The 19,406-nt window shown below is 35.5% G+C and overlaps 1 non-coding gene across 1 annotated transcript; it reads right to left on the minus strand.

Annotated features, from left to right (window-relative positions):
• Positions 1 to 331: 331 nt before the first annotated feature.
• Positions 332 to 438, minus strand: LOC122063322. The gene has a single exon (XR_006135302.1). It is a non-coding gene; the product is annotated as a small nucleolar RNA R71 (small nucleolar RNA).
• Positions 439 to 19,406: the final 18,968 nt, after the last annotated feature.

The raw sequence follows: 19,406 nt of genomic DNA on the forward strand, positions 1-19,406 counted from the left end.
CCGCTAGAACAGCACAACCTTCCTGCATAGTTCTACCACAAACCCAGGGTAACAATTTTGAACTCAAATCTCAATACATCACTACGTTGCACCACTTCCATGGGTTGACCTCTGAGGATGCATACCTATTTCTATGGAATATGAAGAGGTATGTGCTCTAATTAAGATCCAACAGCTTTCTGATGATGTTGTTAAGCTTAGGTTTATCACTTTTACATTGAAAGACCAAGCTAAGAAGTGGTTGTATGGGTTACCCACAAATTCTATAACCTCATGGGAACAGTTCACAGTTGTCTTCCTTAAGAAGTTTTTCCCAACTCATAAGACCAATAAGCTTAGAAGTAATATCCTTCAGTTTAGGCAAAAGCCTAGTGAGTCCTTTTCCAAAATTATGGAGAGATTCAACGATCTACTCCAAGAATGCCCTCACCATAGCCTAGACTTTTTGGCATTTATTTCAAATAATTTATGAGGGTATTAATTACCCAACTAGATAAATGATAGAGTCTATGTGCCTTGAGGGATTCACATCCTTTACAGATGAAAGAAAAGTATAAGAATTCTTACTTGATTTAGCTGACAAAACCCGTGAGTAGGAATCAACCCAAGAGAATGAAAGAATCATAGGAGGGAAAGGATATTTTGTGGATGGGATAGTAGCCAAGGAAGCCCATTTAGATAGCCTAATCAAGAGGATTGAGGCTATTGTTCCTAGAGAGCCATTATCAGTCAATTTGGTTAAGATTTGTACTTAGTGCCAATCCCCTTGACATGTCATAGAAGAATGGCCCAACACCTCTGGGGGCACTTCTAATGATAGTGTTAATGTCTTATATCAAAATAATCCATATAGTAAAACCTACAATCCAGGATGGAGAAATCACCCAAATTTCTCCTGGAATCAGGGCAACCAAGCAGAGCCTTTTCAGTTTTCATAATCAAGGTCAACCTAAACCCCAAAGGCCTCCCTTTGCACAATAATTTTTTTTCCAAAATACTTTTCCTAAGTTAAATGTAGGACCTCAGGGTAGTTTTCCTAGGGCCCCTCTCCTATCATCTTATGAGCAACCCCCTGGGCTTACCAACACTGGAAAGGCAAGTAGAATAAGTGACTTGAAAAAAAATATGGCCCTCCTCATGATAAGCCATTAAAATCTTACGAGAGAACTCACCCAAGTTATCTCAATTATGCGTGAGAGGGAGAAAGGAACTTTACCCAGTCAACCAGAGCCCAACCCTAGGCATCATCAGCCTGTTAGTTCACAAACACCAACTAATACACCACTGAATATAGTACAAGGTTAGACCCAATAAGAGTCCTCTAACCAATGTAATGTTGTATATGCCCTTAGGAGTGGTAGAGAGTACCAACAGAGTGTTCCTAAATCTTCCCCATCTATTACTCCAGTTAACTTTCCTTCAGTTGATGACATAAGTGTGTCTCTTGTTCCAGGTTTGTCTGATAAACCTAAAGATTCTTTTAAAATTAAAGATGATTTGGTTGAGGAAACTAAAAATGATTCTTCTGAAAAAGGGCAAATCCCTAACAGTCCTTATGTCCCATTTCCTAATCGCTTGGTAAACAAAAAGAAGATTGCTTCCATGGATAAAATTTTAGAAGTCTTCAAAAAGGTAGAAGTGAACATCCCTCTTTTGGATGCCATATCCCAGATCCTCGCCTATGCAAAGGTACTGAAAGATTTGTATACTCACAAACGTAGCACTAGTGTGCCCAAAAAAGCGTTCTTGGCTAGTTACATTAGTTCTATAATTACTCAGCCTATAGCAGCCAAATATAAGGATCCAGGGAGCCCTACCATATCTTGTGTCATAGGCAACACCTACATTGAGCATGCCTTACTTGACCTTGGCGCAAGTGTAAATCTTTTACCTTACCATATGTACAAGCAACTAGAATTGGGAGAATTGAAAGCCACTGGAACTACTCTTCAGTTGGCAGATACGTTTATTAAAATTCCTAAAAGGATGATTGAGGATGTCTTACTAAAGGTGAGGAAATTTATTTTCCCTGTTGATTTCATTGTGTTAGATACCAAGCCCTTCTCAACCAAGGATGAGATCCCAATAATTCTAAGAAGACCATTCTTGGCTACCAGTAATGCATTAATCAACTGGTGGAATGGTTTCCTAAGGTTATCTTTTGGCAACCAAACTATTGAGTTTAATATGTTTAGGATAGGCAAGCAACCACATATGGAAAAAGAGATCAGTATGCTTGAGGATTTTCTGAATTTTTCTGATGATTTAATTACCAACTTTGATATTGATTTTGATTCAGAATTCCAAGAGTGTATGGATGAATTGGATGATGATAGTGAAAATTTCTTTTATGAAGTCTTGAGTCTTCACACACCTGTGGTGCCCTTAGGACCCCTTTCCAATTTCATTCCCAAACCTTCCATAGTTGAGCCCCCTAAGCTAGATCTTAAGGAGTTGCCATCTAACTTGCGGTATGTTTTCCTAGGGCCTGACCAGACTCTTCCTGTAATAATTTCTTCAAATTTGATCTCTAGCTAGGAAGAAGAGTTACTTAAAGTGTTAAAAGATAACAAAGAAGCCCTAGGTTGGACTATGGCTGATATCAAGGGTATAAGCCCTTCTATTGTGCAACATCATATACATCTCATGGAGAATTCCAAACCATCCACGGAACCCCAAAGAAGAGCTAACCCAGTGATTATGGAAGCCATTAAGAAAGAGATCCTAAAGTGCTTGGATTATGGAATAATTTATCCTATTTCTAACAGCCAATGGGTAAACCTAGTTCACATAGTGTCTAAGAAGTCTAGGGTGATTGTAGTTCCCAATGCCAATAATGAACTAATTCTAACACGTGTCCAATCAGGGTGAAGACTGTACAAAGACTACAGAAAACTTAATGTGGCAACCTAGAAGGACCACTTTCCATTGTCATTCATTGACCAGATGTTAGAGAGGTTAGCTAGACATGAATACTATTGTTTTCTTGATGGATATTTTGGCTATAACTAGATCCCAATTGCTTTAGAGGACCAACATAAGACCACTTTTACATGCCCATATGAAACATTTGCTTACAGGCGTATGCCCTTTGGGATTTGCAATGCCCCTGCTACGTTCCAACGATGCATGATGAGCATCTTTTCTGACATAGTCGAAAAACTCTTAGAAATATTTATGGATGACTTTTTAATTAATGGAAATTCCTATTCTGAATGTCTTCATCATCTTTCCCTAGTTTTGAAAAGATGCATATCTAAGAATTTGGTTTTGAACTGGGAGAAATGTCATTTTATGGTTAAATCTGGTATTGTTTTAGGCCATGTAATATCCAAGGAGGGAATTAAGATAGATAGAGCCAAAGTAGATTTAATTGATAATTTACTACCTCTTTAATCTGTTAAGGACATCCAGTCTTTTTTAGGGCATGCGGGCTTCTACAGAAGGTTTACTAAGAACTTTAGTCAGTTAGCCCAACCTCTCACTTCAATACTTGCCAAAGATCAAACTTTTGAGTTTTCTAAAGAGTGCCTAAAATCCTTCAAATAACTTAAGAAGGAGTTAACCAATGCACCAATTGTTCAATCACCTGTTTGGACTGAACCTTTTAAACTGATGTGTGTTGCTTCAGATTTTGTCATAAAAGCGGTTTTGGGTCAAAGGATTAATAAGTTGCCCACTGTCATTTACTATGCTAGTAGGACCTTAAATAATGCACAACTCACTTATACAACCACTGAAAAAGAATTTTTAGCTGTTGTGTTTGCATTAGAAAAGTTTCGGTCTTACTTAGGTGGTTCACATGTGGTGGTGTATACTAATCATTCTGCTCTTAGATACCTAATTCAGAAGAAGGATGCCAAAGTCCGTCTCATTAGGTGGGTTTTACTTTTACAAGAGTTTGATTTAGAAATTAGGGATAAGAAAGGAGTTGAAAACCTAATTACAGACCATTTATCCCGACTTCCCAATTCCTTGATTGTCGATTCTCCAGTCAACGAGAACTATTCAGATAAACAGATATTTGCAGTGTCCAGTGAACCATGGTTTGCTAACATTGTCAACTTCTTAGTTTCAGGTATGACTCTGGATCACTGGTCCACCTAAGATAAATATTTTTTCCTTATTTGTTTAAGATATATCTGGATCAGATTATCCAACAATATGTTCCTAATCATGAGCAACATTCTATTCTCTCTTTTTGCAATGATTATGCATGTGGTGGACACTTTGGACCTAAGAAGACTGCCGCAAGGGTTCTCCAATGCGGATTTTATTGGCCCACTATTTTTAGAAATGCTTTTGATTTTTACAAGGTTTGTCCCGCCTACCAGTCTTTTGGCCATATCAATAAGAGGAACATGATGCCCCTCAACCCTATTTTGGTAGTTGAGATATTTGATGTCCAGGGCATCGATTTCATGGGACCATTCTCTAATTCCTTTGGGAATTTGTACATACTTTTGATTCTTGATTACGTTTCTAAATGGATAGAGGTCATACCTTGTAAATCTAATGATCACAAAGTGGTGGTTCAGTTTCTCAAAGAGAACATTTTTTCCTGCTTTGGTGCACCACGTGCAATAATTAGTGATAGGGGTACTCATTTTTATAATCGACCTTTTGAGGCCTTAATGAAAAAGTATAGGATCACCCATAAGTTATCTACCCCTTATCACCCCCAAACTAGTGGCCAAGTGGAGGTGTCTAATAGGTAGATCAAACAAATTTTTGAGAAAACTGTTAATTCCAACCGTAATGATTGGTCCCTTATGCTCACTGATGCCTTGTGGGCCCATCGGACTGCATTCAAGATTGACCTTGGCCAGTCTCCCTACCGTTGGTGTATGGGAAAGCTTGTCAAGTTGAGTTGGAGCATAAGGCCTTTTGGGCCATCAAGAAGCTCAACTTTGATTTGTCTGATGCGGGAATTCATCGTAGGCTCCAACTATCTAAGTTGGAGGAACTTAAAAATGATGCCTATGAAAGTTCTAGGATTTACAAGAAAAATATCAAAGCTTTCCATGATAAGCACATTCTGCGTAAATCTTTTGCAATTGGTGATAAGGTCTTATTGTACGGCTCTCGATTGTATCTTTTCCCTAGTAAACTTAGATCCCGATGGGATGTACCATTTATTGTTCATAATGTATATCCCCATGGGGCTATGGAGATTTTGAATCCATAACAGGGGTAATTTCAAAGGTTAATGGTCAACGTTTGAAATCGTTCATCGAGTTTTCTACTACTGGTAGTGAAGAGGTCATGGATCTCCATGAACCTCTTTACACTGATGATTAACTTTTAATCAGGTATGACCCCCTTGCATTATCTTTGTTTTTAATTCTTTTCATGCATTGAGGCCATTGCATGACTTAAGTGTGGGGGAGAGAAACTAGTTTTTGCTTTTTTCATTTTTTTTTATTTTTATTTTTTGAGCTTGCTAAAGGATGAAGTCCTACTTTGGCTTTTGACTAATGATCATACCATTCGGTTGCTTGATGTTTGAAAATAAAAGTTTTGATTAAGGTACCCATTTTGAATGTATAAAAACCCTGTTGAGAATAAAGAAACAAACTTGTATCTTGAGATGAGACTTTCTTTTGAAAAATAAGAGACCCCTATTTTATGGTGTTAGACCATATGTAAGTCTGTGGGCTCCTTGTACTTTTGATTTGGATTTGAGATCTTCTTTTTAATTTAGCATAAGTTGACATATACACAATTTTAAATGAAATGTGAGATGTGGTATAAATAAGAATAAGAGTTGATTTCCTCAAAATTAGATAGGTCATTACGCCTCAGGAAGCGTGGGGTCTTGATCGAAATTCCTTGGGAGGAAACTTCTGAAGGAACTCTAGCATCACTGTCTTTGTGGGTATATGCTAAAAGCGAAGCTACATAGTAACTTGGGTGTCTGGTGTTCGCTCCACCAAATCATTCAAACCAAAAGTAGTGGAGTAGATTAGAGTTTATTAAGCGAAAAAAAGGAGAAAAAAAATGCAAATGTCATTAATGCTAGGTAACATGTTTAGTCAAAAACACTCTAACACCTTAGTCATTGGTTCCCTATTTCTTCATAAGTGGTTTTATCTTAACATAATGATGTTTTGGAAGAAATGAGATGAGTTCCAAATTAAGAAATATGCTAGTGCCTGGAATTGATAAAGGGTAATAAAAGTTCAAGTGTGGGGGTCCCTTGTAAGAGAAATTATCTTTGTTCCGGATCGATATGGGCCTTACCTTTAGCCAAGGTTAGGATTTGTTTATTTTGAATTTTGAATGTATATTCACTGCAAACACCCACGAGACACAACTCGTCCACTAGGGGTGACCTAGGGGTTTAAAGGCTTGTTGCACATGCTAAGTGCAACCGTGATTCCTATGAAAGTGAAATAGGTTTTTTGTTTTTATTCTTTTTCTTTTTATTTTGTTCGAGGACTAGCAAAGTCTAAGTGTGGGGGAATTCTAATGAGCACATTTATGTGTGAAATCTAGGGTTGTAAAATATGCATTTTACATATTTAGAATGGAGCTACCTTGGGTTTTACTCTCTTTTTGTAGGTTTTATATTTTCAAGACCTTAAGGACTATTGGACACTATATCTCTAATTTTACACATAAAGAGGTCCTATTTCTTTTCATGGTTGTGAAGAGAACGAAATTTTGAGCAAGATGGATGTGTTCAATTAAAAGCACACATTCGTTTGGTCACCCTTACAAGTGATTATTCTTTTCAGGCCAGAAAAAGAATAATGGATCAAAACTGAACTGAGATGCAGAACCAGCCCGTTTGCAGTTGTCCCAAAGGTACAAAGAATATTTTAAATGCCAAAAAGGATCGATGGACCACATCCTTAAGTGATTGAAGATTCGTTTTTGGTAACAACAACTACCTAGCGTAGTTGGTGAGTCGTGGTGTGCAAAATCCCTTATTTATTAGGAGGTCTCAAGTTCGAACCTCTTAGCTACCATTTTGTTGAGATTTTTTTTTTTGAAGATTTTCTCTCTCCTACTCATCACTCAAAGGAGGTCGGACAAAGGGTTTCTTATGCAAGAGGAGAGAGAAATAATGAAATAAATAGAAAAATAGAAAAAAAGGGAGAAAAGTAGGAAAGGAAAAAAAAGGAAAAAAAAGGAAAAAAAACCGTCCAAGATGCTGCCCACATTTGAAGAAGAGAAAGAAAAAAAATAAAAATAAAAAAAAGAAGCAAAATCATTGGAGATTCCCTACTTCCTACAATTCTCTATCTTCTCTCTCCTCCACCTCATCAACAAGATAAAAAAAAATCTTTTTTTCTTTTTTTAGAAGCTAAAATCTTTAGCTTCCCTTCCCCATTCTCTATATAATAGAATTAACACAAGGAGAGGAGGCACTTCATTCTTCTTCTGGGGTTTTTTTTTTTTAGTTGCTCTATCTCTTTCTCCATCTCTAGTTCTAGGTTTATGCTTTAAATACTTTTGTAAGTTCTTTTTATTCAATTAATGCAAGCACTTTTGTTTTTGATTCAGTCTTTTATTTTTATTATTTAAGCAATTGAAGTTATAATTTTCAAGTTCTAGTTCTAGGCTTAGTTCTAAGTGATAAGAACAAGCTATGGAGCATGTTTTTTAAGTTCAATTTTTTTTCTTCAGATTTGTTTTCTCTAATACTAGAAATTTTAGATTTGGTTTAGTCCAGATCTAGTTTTTAGTACTGGTAGTATCTCAAATCGATCAAGTTTTCAGTTCAAGAGTTGAAGTTCAAGTAAGTAGGCTCCTTCAGTAGTCTTCTCTCCCCCCTCTCATTACCTTTTCTGACTACCCTTTCTTTCTTAATTTAGGATTTTAATTTCAGTCATTACATTATTTCTATCCCTTTCCCCCAAGGTTCATGTTTAGTGTATGTGTTGGCTTTACCCCTCCTAGCCATAGAACCATTAATTTATTGTTTTTATTTTAATTGCCTCCCCTTCTCTAAAGCCAAGTAGAGTAACCCTTGTAATAGTTACTCTCTGGTCAAGTAGGGAAGCTCATATTATGATGCATCTCTCGGGCTAAGTAGAGAAACCTACTTGTGAGTCTCTCTCTAGCTTTATCCCCTTTCTTTTACTTTATTTTTATTTTAGCATTTTTTTTTTCTCATTGCTTTTTAATTACGTGGGGTGTTTACTTTCAGCTATTTATTTGTTGAATTTTAATTGCGTGGCTTGCGTATTTAAATTCTTAGATGACGAATGGTTATGACGTTATTTTAGATACATATGTTTAGGATGGTAATTATAATTAGTTCACAACTATTAATCAGTTCACTTTCGCATTATTAAAAGAAGCAAAAAAATAAAGTGGTTGTCCTCCCTGTGTTCGACCCGTAGCTACACTGATCCTTACACTTGCGGTTACATTTTAAAATCTCAAACAGAACATCCAAACTATTTCTGATTTTAAATAAGCAGCAGTTGCAAAAGAGGATTATCAAAGAGCAATTTGCAGCCAAAATAAAGTGCAGTTTTCTATTGTATAATACTTTTTAAAGCATACCCGGATTAATACCCCTAAATAAATTGAAGGTGCTCAATGGCACAGAAAATTGGTGTTAATAGCTCCAATAAATCCATCATGCTCTAGTTTTTATTCTACATACCTGTTCCAAGGAGGATTGAATAAATCATTTGGCTATTACAACTTAGCCGAAGGAAGGAGAGGATATTAGAGGATGGTGGGAGATAGTGATGAAGAAGGGGTGAATGCCAAGTAAATGAGATTGGAGAGATTTTGAAAACATACCTGATCGTCCCCAAGCTTGAATGTCTGTTCAAGTTCCCAAGCACTTGAATTCCTTTTGGTAGGGGATGGAATATATACATTCATCCTAGGTGACCATTGAGGATCTCTGTAGTGATTAGTCGTCCATTTTAGGATATAGCGCCTTATCTGGAGACGTTTCAAGAGAGGAGTGAATGAGAGTCGTGACTTTAAGAGAGGAGCGAATGAGAAAATTTGATAATTATTTCAGAAGGCGAGAGACTCTTGGTGTTACAAATGGATAGCAATTTGCTAAGTTTGAAATTATGGATAGTGGGGAGGGAGAGAATTTTTCTCCTCCACGTTTAGGGGAGAGAGGGAGAGAGATAATTATGGATAGTGAGATTTCTTTTTTAAATAAAATAATTATGAATATAAATTTTCCCAAAAAAATTGTAATTTAAGTAGTAAACGAGGGGCATAATATAATTGTAGGGAAGGATTCCTTGATTCCTAATTGTTACTCCACGTTTAGGGAATAGAGAGAGAGAGAGAGAGAGAGAGAGAGAGAGAGAGAGAGAATTTAGTAACTGGGGGGGCATATTTGCTTCCCCCTTTCTCCTCAACGTTTTTCTCCTCCACGTTTAGTGAAGAGAAAGGGAGAGAGAGAGAGAGAGAGAGAGAGAGAGAGAGAGAGAGATAATAATTATGGATAGTAAGAGGATGAATAAACATTTTTTTTTAAATAATTATGGAGAGATGTTAAATGGGGGCATTAGTCGTACAATTATAATAGTGGGGAGAGAAAGAATTTCTCTCCTCCACGTTTAGGGAAGATATATATATATATATATATATATATGATTATGGATAGTGAGAGGATGAGTGAGATTTTTTTTTTAAATAAAATAATTATGGAGAGATGTTAAATGGGGGCATTTGGGTCAGATGGTAAAGTTTGCCAAAATCCACCAATACATCATTTTATACGGTACATATATATATATATATATATATACTAGCAAAGATTTTGCACGTGTGGCCAAGAGAGAGAGAGAATTGTGAAACAAATACTTTTCAAAGATTCACTTCCCATTGTGATGAAGGAAATATATGACAATAGTCGTTAAATAATATGTACATACGTCAAAGGATTGAATTGGTTGGAAGACCAGATTTGCAAAACAACTTGGTTGGTGTTAAACTTCTAACTTCAAAAGCCTTGGGAAGCACATGTACCTACATATTATGAATCATTTGGATATGCTAAAAAGTTAAGCTATAAGCAAGTTATCTCTAGCTTGAACTCACGGTGAACCACACTTGGAGACAACAAAAAAAGAAACAATAATTGGAATCTGAATCATGACACCCTTGTCGTCTTCCTCAAATCAAATTTGAGGCAACAACCAATCAAGCACCAAGCTTGATAACCATTCCTCAAATTGGATTTGCAATTTCAGTTTAAGCTCAAGAAATTAGAAGTCCTACTTGAGGAGGGACTCAAAAAGGTTAAAGTGACAGGTAACATGAAAGTAAGGACTCAAAAGTGTTATAGTGACAAGTACCATGAGAGTAAGGAATGCAGACCCACGAAGGATCATCATGTCTACCATGGGATGTCATTTTAGAGTTATAAGAGAACAAGTATGATTACAAAATCAAAACAAAAGATTAAATGAATACTGCCCTAATCAAGAAGACATTAAGAAAAATTTAAACAGTAAACTAAAAACTAAGAATGATGTCATGAGAGTAGAACAAATATTATATTGTAAACAAGTTAGTTGGAAAAGCATGATTGATAAAAAAAATCTCATTTCTAAGGATCTCTGATATGCACCATTTCTGCAAGTGTTCATATACAAAAATGTTAGTTAGAAAATGCAAACAGACAGTGGTAAGATACTTGAATGATTCTAGAGCTATCTAGAAGCATTCTATAAGAAAGGATGGGGTTTAAAATACTTGCCAGATGCTCATTTCTTTCAGAAAAACAAGTAAAAGAAGACCATGAAATCTGTAGCCATTTCCCAAGAAATTCATTGGTTTTGAAAAAGTACATGCAACAGTTACCACAAGCAATACAAGACTACACTCCGGGAAGAACAAATCTAATTTTGTCTCTTTACCCAAAATTCTTTTTCCAACAGCAATTTGGGTAGTAAACTGGTCAGCCCCTTTTATGTGAAAAATCAACATCTGGTAGAATCAGGGTTTTAAAAGCCGAAATCGGCCTCCAAATCGGGTTGAAGAACCCTAGAAAAGCTGTAAGGAGAGGCCAATTTGAAGCGGCTTGAACCAGGATCAGGCTTGACTGATTCAAACCAGAACTTTGAAGACAGAAATTACCCTTCAATCATCACCAGAATTTATTAGAAACGCAACCGAATCAACCAATTAACTAACAGTGATTCCCAAATTCAGATCAAATTAAAAAAAAAAATACCTTGAATGGAGTCGGTTCCTTCTTTGTTTTCCGCTATTCCTTTATACAATTTCATCTTAAAAGCCTTTATGATGGGAATCAGAAGAAAAAAAGAACAATAATAATTTGTGCTTATTAGGAAAAAGGGTAATAACAACTAATAACAATATAAGATGGGAAACGTGAACAATCTTACCCTACTAGATAGATTCACCGATAAACTTCTGTAGATAAGTAAAGAATCGTGGGCAACAAACAAATCTGCCATTTGAAAGAATGCGGTAAAAAAAAAAAGAAAGAGTGGGAGGAACGTGTGATAGTGGGAGGGAGAGAGAGTTTGGGGAAAAAAAGTTTTAATTAAAAAAGGAGAGTGGACAAAATCGTGTGAGAGTAAGAGGCAGAGAAAGAGTTTTAGGAAAAAAAGGAAAGTGGATGAAATTAAAAAACTAATGGGTAAAATCATGTGAGAGAGAGAGAGAGAGAGAGAGAGAGAGAGAGAGAAATAAAAAAGGAAAGTGGATAAAATCATGTGAGAGAATGAGAGGGAGAGAAAGAGTACTAAGAAAAAGAAGGAAACAGAGAAAGAGTTTTAGTGAAAAAAAGGAACGTGGATGATTCGGTCCTCTTTGGTATTATTTTTCTTTTTAATTTTGTTCACAAAAACGATTTTTGTTGCATTTGGTATTTTATGGAAATTGTTTCTATTTAAAAAAAAAAATTGATAAAACACAAAAACCAAAAAGATATCAAGAGTCTTTATGTGCTTTTGTCAAAATTGATTTTCAGTTATTTTTACACCGAACTTTAATGAGCACATGCTTAAAGTCCCAATATAGAGGGATAAAGTAGTCATTTAATTTGTTTTGTAATTAGAAATCCAAGCCCCTTGCCCATCTTCTTCAATCCAAAGTGGAGAAAGAGAGTTATAAGGAAGATAGTGAAAGAAATATCTCTTTACCCATTTCTTCAAAAATCCATTTTACACCTAGGGATATCAAACTATTTCTCACAAAAAATCATTTTTCTCAAGCAGTTACCAAAACATTTTTATCTTTTGATAAAAAACGATTTTCATTAATGATTTTTGTTAAATAGGTAAAAATCAAAAAGAAAAATGATACTAAAGAGGGCCGACATTAAAACAATGATGGACAAAATTATTATAAAAATATAATAGTATAAAGGGTACTAGCAATTTAAGAAAACAAAAGAAGAATAGAAAGAAAGATAATGAAGAAGAAAAGATAAATTTTCAAGTGAAAGACTTTCCACATCGTGCTTTTATATAATAGTATGATATATACACAAAGAAATTGGCCAAAAAAAAAATTTGTTAAGAGCGTGTTATACACATGGATTCCGAATTACAAGCTTCAAGAAGTCATGGAGTGAAATTGGTCAATTAGTCCTACACGTCAAGGACCAGGCCCTCATGGTAAGAAAGTCAATCAAACTGTTTTCCTCCTTTGGAATAAAAGAAAAAGTACATAATTCTATGCACGGTGCCAAAAAGGTGGGCCACTAAAATCAATGGGCCTATGTGCTCGTCCTTGAGGATAGAGATCAGTACTTTGTGTTGGGTTGGGTTTCTCTTCCTGTGGAGGATGGTCTAGGGAAGCTCACCTTCTTTATGTGAAGCCCATTTATATTTTTTAGGCCCATAAGGATAGCACTTTTGTCACAAGAGTATTGATGAGGATTTTCTCATTTAACCTTGCTCATATAATAGGGTTTAAGTAAAAACAAAAGGAGAGTGGGTGAATTACTATTAGCAAAACTTAAAGAAGAAGAAAAATAAAAGGAGTAGAAAAATTCTGGGTTTGAGAACAGTGTGCAGTCATCTTCAAGAGCTCGATTGGATAGTCATCTGTGGTCTGATTGAACTGATTTTTTTACAACAGTATTTTAACACAACGATCTTCATTCTGTACGGTGTGATTGTCATTTGAGTTTCCCTAACTTAGTGCTCCAGTAACATTTTCGTTGCCCCTATTTTGGTGAGATCTCTTCAATATCTTCCTTCTTTCTTTTGAGTATTTATCTTGTTGATGACGTATGCCAAAGATATATTGTCCTTGATGTTTGGAATGATTGTATGCTTCTAATTTTATTTAAAGAAAACTCTTGTGTATTCCCATTATTTGGAGATAGTAGATTTTAGTGAACTACAGTCCTATGGTTTTTACTCTTCTCATTGGGAAAATTTTCCACGTTAAATTGATGGTGTTGATGTTTGTGTTTGTGTCCATAACAAATTTATTCAATGATTATGCATTTAGTTGCTTTCTTAGAAGCTTGATTATTATATGCATTATGTTTGATAAATTGCTCCATCAAACTCTACTTATTTGTTTCCTATTAGGTTCATCCACAAGGGAAAGATTTTGTTCTGCATTTCTATTAACTAGGTATTTCTCGGTCAATGCATTTCTCCCCCATCAAAGTGGTATCAGAGCAAGAATGTTTGTTAATTTGCATATCTGGGCTGAACAATGGAAACTAATACAAGTAGAATGATTACTTTGAATTGTTCAAACTATCATGTTTGAAAAGAAAAAATTAAGGATCTTCTTTATGTAAAAGATTATTATCTACCAGTTTTTAATTATGAGAAACTCACTAATAAAACTGATGAGAAATAAAATATTTTTTATCGATAATTGTGTGGGTACAATAGACAGTGGGTGGATGATAATGTATTGAACCATATTTGTGAAGAGACATACGCACATACTTTAAGATTATAGCTTGAGCAATTGTATGCTCGAAAGACTGAAAATAATAAACTATTTTTTATCAAACAGACTATCGTTTTGGAATATCAAGATGGAATTCCAATGATAGATCACTTGAATTCATTTTAAAGAATCATTAATCAGTTAGTTGCAATGGGTATCAAATTTGATGAAAAGATACAGGGACTGTGGCTTGTCGGTACTCTACCGACTCATGGGAGACGTTTAGAACATCATTATCAAACTCAGCTCCAGATGGTATAATCTCGATGGATTTTACCAAAAATAATATTCTGAATGAAGAGATGGGAAGAAAGTCATATAATTCCTCTTCACTTTAGACGCTTTGGTCACCAAGAAAAGGGGGAGGAGCAAAAGTAGAGATCCAAAGAACAAAGATAAGAATAGAGGAATATCCAATAAGTATGTAAATGTTGAATACTATTATTGTGCTTTGAAATGTCATACCAAGAAGTTTTTTCGAAAGTTGAAAAGAGATAATAAAAAGGAAAAAAACCAAAGAGAATAAAAAAGATGATGATAGCAATGATAAAAGAGTTACTGCCATTTCAGATGACTTTCTCATTGTCTATGATAATGATGTTGTTAACCTTGCATGCCATGAGACTAGTTGGGTGATTTACAGTGGTGCTTCTATTCATATCACGTCTCGAAAGGATCTTTTCACATCTTATACATCCGGTGACTTTGAGATTGTAAAAATAGGGAATGATGGCTTGGTAAAAGTTGTTAGCATAAGAGATGTTTGTTTGGAAATCAATATCGACACAAGATTAGTTCTTAAGGATGTGAAACATGTTCCTGACATCCGCTTGAATTTAATTTGTACAAGTAGACTTAATTATAAAGGATTGTGTAATACTTTCAGCAATGGATAATGGAAGCTCACCAAAGGTACTATGGTTGTGGCAAGTGGTAAAAAGTGTTCAACATTGTACTTATTGCAACAAAGCTCTCCAAAGGCATTGTAAATACAGTGGAAAATGAGGGTACAATTGAGTTGTGGCACAAAATGCTTAGGCATATGAATGACAAAGGAATGATGATATTGTCAAAGAAGAAGATTCTATCCGGAATGAACAATATTCATTTGAAAAAGTGTGCTCATTGTTTGGCAGGGTAGTAAAACAGAGCCTCCCTCAAGAGCTCTCCTCTTTTAAGGAAGTCAAATGTACTTGACTTGGTACACTCCAATGTGTGTGGTCCTATGATGATAAGAACACCTGGTGGGTCACTTTATTTTATAATTTTCATTGATGATCACTCAAAAAAGTTATGGGTTTATACCTTGAAGATAAAAGATCAGGTGCTAGATGTATTTAAGCAGTTCATGGCCTCAGTTGAGAGACAAACTAGAAAGAAGTTGAAATGCATCCGCACAGATAATGGGGGAGAGTATTTAGGACCATTTGATAATTATTTCAGAGAAATGGTTATTCGACATCAAAAGACACCTCCAAACACTCTTTAGTTGAATGGTTTTATTGAGAGAATGAATAGGACACTGGTGGAGAGAGTCAGATATTTGTTGTCACAGGAAAGGCTGCCAATAACTTTTTGGGGTGAGACTTTAAATACTGTCATGCATGTTTTGAATCTAACACCATGTGTTCCACTAGAGTTTGATGTACCAAATAGAGTTTGGACATGCATGGATGTCTCTTATAATCACTTGTGTATTTTTGGATACAAGGCATTTATGCATATTCCCAAGGATGAGAGGTCTAAACTTGATGTCAAAACAGAACAGTGTGTATTTGTGGGCTATGGTCTGGATGAATTTGGTTATAAGTTATATGATCCGATCAATAAGAAAATCATTAGAAGCCAAGATGTATTTATGGAGGAAGAGACCATACATGATATTGATACTGTAGATAAGACATGTCTTGAACCCAGTGGTGATTTAATTGGCTTGGATCTGGTTCCTCCATCCCCAGTACCAAAGTAGGTTGGAGATGAAATTCAAAATGATCAACAAAGTACGAATGATGCAGATACTCCCATACAAGTTGAGACAGATGATAGTCCTCATGAGCAATTTCTCATACTAGAAATTCCATCACCGATTCTACTCAGGAGATCTACTAGAGACCAACAACCTTTTACACATATTCTACAAATGAATATGTATTATTAACTGACAGGGGAGAACCTGAATATTTTGAAAAAGCAATGAAAGATGAATACAAGAATGAGTGGGTTGAAGCCATCCAAGATAAGATGAAGTCATTGTATGAGAATCACACCTTTGAGTTGGTGAAATTGCCTAAGGGTAAAAAGGCTTTGAAGAATAGGTATATATAGGGTGAAATAAGAAGAACACTCCTTACATCTATGTTACAAAGCTGGATTGGTTGTTAAGTAATTTAATCAAAGGAAAGGCATTGATTTTCCTAAAATATTTTCTCTAGTTGTAAAGATATCATCTATTCATTTGGTTCTTGGTTTAATAGCTAGTCTCAACTTAGAGGTTGAATAGATGGATGAAAAGATCGCCTTCCTTTATGGTGATTTAGAGGAAGAGATTTATATGGAGCAACCCGAAGGTTTCAAAGTTAAAGAAAAGAAGGATTATGTGTGCAGATTGAAGAAAAGTCTTTATGGCTTAAAGCAGATACCAAGCCAATGGTACAAGAAGTTTAAATCAATTATGGGGGAGCAAGGCTACAAGAAAACTACTTTTGACCATTGTGTTTTTGTACAAAAATTCTCTAATAATAACTTTGTTATCCTTTTATTATATGTAGATAACATGTTGATTGTTAGCAAGAATGCTTTAAGGATTGACAAGCTGAAGAAGCAGTTGAGCAAGTCTTTTGCAATAAAAGACTTGGGGCTGGCATAAGAATCATATGAGATAGGAATGCTAAGAAGTTATGATTATCATAAAAGAAGTACATTGAAAAGGTGCTTCAAAGATTTAAGATGGACAAAGCTAAACCTGTTAGCTCTCCTCTTGCTACTCACTTTAGATTGCGCATTAAACAGAGTCCTTCTATTGATAAAGAAAGGAAAGACATGGAAAGAGTTCCATATGCCTCCACAGTGGAAAGTTTGATGTATAACATGGTTTGCACAAGGCCAGATATAGCTTACGCAATTGGCACAGTTAGTCATTTTCTCTCAAATCCTGGGAGAGAGCATTGGAATACAGTCAAGTCGATTATGAGGTATCTTCATGGCACTAACAATTTGAGACTTTATTTTGAAAATGAAAAACCTTTGTTGGCTAGTTACACAGATGCAAACATGACCGAAGATATTGATTCTCGTAAGTCTACCTTAGGTTTCTTGATCACCTTCTCAGGTGGCGTTGTGGCTTGGCAATCAAGACTGTAAAATTGTGTTGCTCTTTCTACTATCGAAGAGAGTTCATTGTAGTAACAGAAACTTACAAAGAGTTGCTATGGATGAAGAAGTTTGTGCAGGAGCTTGGTTTCAAGCAAGATCGATATGTTATGTTTTGTGACAGTCAAAGTGCTATCCACCTTGGCAAGAATTCCACTTTTCATGCTAGGTCGAAGTATATTGATGTGAGATATAATTAGATAAGAGATGTTCTAAATTTCAAGTTGCTAAAAATTGAGAAAAATCATATAGATCATGATGGTTTTGATATGTTGAAGAAAGCCTTACCATGGGAGAAGCTTGACGTTTTTCATTTGATCATTGGTATGGCGAATCCTTCCACATAGTCAGGAGGGGGAGGTTTTTTAAGTTGGGTTTCCCTCCTTGTGGAGGATGACCCAAGGAAGTTCACCTTCTTTAGGTGAAGCTCATCTCTATTTTTGAGGCCCATAAGGAGGGCACTTTTGTTACAAGAGTATTGATGAGGATTTCCTCATTTAATTTTGTTCATATAATAGGGTTTAAGTGAAAAAAAAAGGGAAGAGGGAGAATTGCTATTGGCAAAACTTGGAGAAGAAGAAAAAAGAAAAGGAGCAAAAAAATTCTGGGTTTGAGAACAATGCGCAGTCATCTTCAAGTGCTCAATCGGATTGTCATCCGTGGTCTAATTTAGCTAATATTTTTACAGAAGTATCGAAACACACGGATCTTCATTATGTATGGTATGATTGTCATTTGGGGTTCTCTAACTTAGTGTTCCAGCAACGTTTTCATTGCCCATGTTTTGGTGAGATCTCTTAAATCTCTTAAATCTCTTCCTTCTTTCTTTTGGGTATTCATCTTGTTAATGATGCATGCTAAGGATATGTTGTCCTTGATGTTTGGAATGATTGTATGCCTCTAATTTCAGTTAGAGAAAACTCTTGTGTATTCTTATTATTTGGAGATAGTGGATTTTAGTGGACTATGGTCCCATGATTTTTACTCCACATTGGGGAGGTTTTCCTCGTTAAATTAATAGTGTTGATGTGTGTGTTTGTGTCTATGACAGATTTTTTCACTGATTTATGCATTTAGTTGCTTTCTTGGAAACTTGATTAGTGCACACATTGTATTTTATAAATTGCTCCATCAAACTCTACTTATTTGTTCCCTATTATGTTCACCCAAAGATTAAAGTATTAGTATCGATCGTCGTATCGGTCAGCCAAAATTAAAATACGCATCAGAGGGTATCGTATCGTATCAGAGATACGCTAAAGATACGCACATAAATAGATATGAAACACTTTTTTAAACACTTTTGCATAAAAATTTTGTTAAAAAAACCTATTGATAACATTTATTTTACATAAATACTAAATTGAGGGTATCGCACTAAGAATTCAAGGTTTGTAGTTGTCCCATAAATGTAAAATCCTTATTCTCAACCTAGATTTCCACTTCAGTTAGAGAGAAATATGGCTGGTAGTAACTTTGGAACAAAAACACCTCAAAAAATCATGTTTTTTTCTAAAAAATGACCCATCTTAGCCATTATATGACCGTAGCGCACTGTATCGGTATATATCGACTAATACATACCAATACTCATTGATACATACTGATACATATCAAAACATACATTTCACTTCAATTTTATATTTTCCATAAAGTATTGGTGTATATCGTATCATATCGGTGTGTATCGGTGCTTATTGGTATGTATCATAGGATATATATTGATACGAAAGGATTTGAAAAATTTTATGTATCGTATCGATCGGCTAAATTTAAGATACGTATCGAAGGATATGGTATCGATATCCAAGATACTTTAAACCCTAGGTTCACCCATGAGAGGAAGATTTTGTCCACATTTCTATTAACCGGGTATATCTCTCGGTTAGTGTGTTTCTCCCCATCACTTTGTTGTCGGATTCAACAATTATACAATCTTTGGAGGACGCCCACTTGAATTGCCAATGCTTCGCCTATCAGAATCAATGTGAACACAGAAGATTCAAAGGCACCATGTTGCCATTTTCCATTACAGTCACAAAATATAATCCCAAGTCCTCCAACAGACCTACCAGATACTAAGGACCCATTTAATTGGGGGGATTTCTATGGATAGAATTGTTGGGGTGGGATTGTTGTACATGTTT

This window comes from Macadamia integrifolia, unplaced genomic scaffold (assembly GCF_013358625.1).
Source record: "Macadamia integrifolia cultivar HAES 741 unplaced genomic scaffold, SCU_Mint_v3 scaffold1292, whole genome shotgun sequence".
NCBI lineage: Eukaryota > Viridiplantae > Streptophyta > Magnoliopsida > Proteales > Proteaceae > Macadamia > Macadamia integrifolia.